Source organism: Hippocampus bargibanti, linkage group LG12, assembly GCF_051943395.1.
Source record: "Hippocampus bargibanti isolate YZ-2025 linkage group LG12, ASM5194339v1, whole genome shotgun sequence".
NCBI lineage: Eukaryota > Metazoa > Chordata > Actinopteri > Syngnathiformes > Syngnathidae > Hippocampus > Hippocampus bargibanti.
This window is the reverse complement of record NC_142745.1, coordinates 21,663,395-21,665,905: the sequence shown is the minus strand read 5'-3', so window position 1 is coordinate 21,665,905 and position 2,511 is coordinate 21,663,395. Positions and strand designations below refer to the sequence as shown.

At 38.9% G+C, this 2,511-nt stretch overlaps 1 long non-coding RNA gene across 1 annotated transcript; it reads right to left on the bottom strand.

Moving 5' to 3' along the window:
- Window positions 1-361: 361 nt before the first annotated feature.
- Window positions 362-2,286, bottom strand: LOC148890877 (uncharacterized). Its single transcript, XR_016116734.1, has 2 exons — window positions 1,662-2,286; window positions 362-1,150 (listed from the first exon to the last, which is right to left on the bottom strand). It is a non-coding gene; the product is annotated as an uncharacterized LOC148890877 (long non-coding RNA).
- Between the last annotated feature and the right edge of the window lie 225 nt (window positions 2,287-2,511).

Sequence of the window (2,511 nt, the reverse complement as noted above, 5' to 3'; positions counted from 1 at the left end):
TGGTTATTATTCATTCATTCAATTTTCCATATCACTTATTCTCCTAATGGTTTCGGATATGGTGCCACTTTCAGTTTGACCTAAAGGTTTGAAGTTGATATGTCATGTAATGTTGCAAATATTTGCACTGTTCAAACAAAAGCAATTCTTTTTGTACTTGATATTGTATTCCATTTATATGTTTGTGATTGCTGTTCATACCAATTTGTCAATGTTAATAAAATTTGTTCCAAATAATTCATGTTTTTTTTAAACACAAGACACCACCTGCTGACGAAATTGAAGAGTGACAATTATGTTATCATTTACAGGCAAGTGATTGTGTACTGGGGTGCAGGAATACTATTCAGATCCACATTGGTTAAGTATTTGTGGTTAAAATCAGCAACCAAGACAGTATATTTATTGACACCCAGAATGATTTGACAAATGAACATTTCATATTGATCAAATATGCTTTCCTTATACAGTAACAAAAACAGCAGACAAAAAATGATTTAAATTGTGATTGCTATATATTATTCGTCCTCAAATGTATCCCAATAATCCATTTAAAGTGAAGTGATAAAAGAAATGATGAACAAAGGGTTGAAGAAATGGCAATGGTCGTCGGATTCAGCCTTCATTAAATGTTACTTCGAACCAGTTGAGGAGCCATAAAATGGTTTCACCCAAACACACACCAAAAAATATATGGTTATTGCTTTGAGTAATTCATGTTTAAATTTTAATGTAATATAATTCCAGTATGACTGGTATACGGAAACAAAAATGCTTTCACCAAAGGTTAATGTCTCTGACCCCTGAAAACATCATGCTTCTAATTTAGAATTGCAGTAAGGGCCTCTCTGAGGTGCAAGTACAAGTTCACAGCCTGATACGGCTCTTTTGGTGGCATCAGACCAGACTGGGCCATTAAGGAAGCACACAATACAAATACATCCGGATCACAAGGCATAGTTAAACGGAAGACACACTGGCTTTTGCATAGTTGAACTTGTTCATTGTCAACTGTGGAGAGGAAGTCCCTTGTGCCATAAAGTTCAGGTAAAGAATACATCACGTTGGGCCGACCACTGGGGACATTTATGTTCTTTGAGGGCCTGATGAGATGGCTGTTCCAAACACGGGCAGTATCATCCAACTCATCCTGTTGAGAATAATATCAGAATCAGAATCATCTTTTTTTGCCAAGTATGTAGTACACACAAGGAAATTGTCTCCTGTAGCTGCACTAGTCTCATCAAAAAATGGAGGCACTATACAGTTCTATTGGGGTTACTTTTTAGAGAGTTAATTGCTTGAGGGAAGAAGTTGTTTAAATGCCTGCTGGATTTGGTGTGATATACAGACAGATTTAGGAAGAGTTGCACAGTCATAGCAGCTCTTATGAGCAAGAAATTATAGAATTAGACTGCTTTTCTCTCCCTGCTCCCTCCTTTCTACCTTAAACTCGTCACTCATGTTTACTACTCTGCCCATCCCCACTTTTCCTTCATCTTTTCCTTGATCATTTCACCTTCACCCTATGTCCCCACACACACAGACCACTATCTTCTTTCCACTATCCGATTATTTACCTTCTTTTGTGTCCCATCAACACCCTCTCAAATACAAAAATACATATTTCATAAATGGAGCTACAGAATATATGAACTCACCTGAATAAGTCCCATGCAACAAAATTGCAGGATGCTTTTGTCCAGAAATCCACCATCAAAGAAGCCATTGTCTCTGAGGTCTTTGAAGAGTGATAACCAGAATTCCATGCATTGGCTGCGAAGAAACCCCCACCAATATTCAATTCTTTGATTGGCGGTGCTGGCTCCATCCAAGTAACTGTCAAGGGTGCTGCCTGGCGGTATGGGCACCAGGAAACGCTGGAAGCCTTTAACATGACCATTTTCAGTCCCCAAATCAGCTCGAACGATTCGAGGACAACCTCCCAAACGGTGCACAACTTCAATGTAGTAACCTCCAATTAACTTCGGGTCACTACTTGTTGTGTAGGCATTGAGCCACATTATTTTCCTTGAAAAGCCATCAATAGCCCCATTGATGCAAATTCCAAACGGTTTCAGTTTGTCATATGAATCCATATGCCAAATAAAATTCGGCCCTTTCGAGAAGTAGTTTCGTCGTCTCAGACGTCTTGCTTGCCTTAAAGACACTCCTCTCGGATCCAACTCTTTCAGGACCAGACGAACATCCTCTTTCCTGACAAGAAGCCCATGTTCTCTGCACTTACTGTACATCCACCTGTAACCGTGTAGTTGTCCGGAATTCTGCAACTGATTGTGAATAAAGTCAACCAAGACGCCCAAGTCATCGAACGTTTTTCGGCGAAATAGTCCACTTTTGTTCACCACTCGCTTCAAATGTCTTTCACTTATTAGTAAGCCGTGTTTAATCTCAAGAATGGATTTTATATCTTTGTATTTCAAGCCAATTTTAAAGTAAAACTGGATTAAAGGAACGAAAGGGTGAAAAGGCTCCATGTTTGTTGTTTTC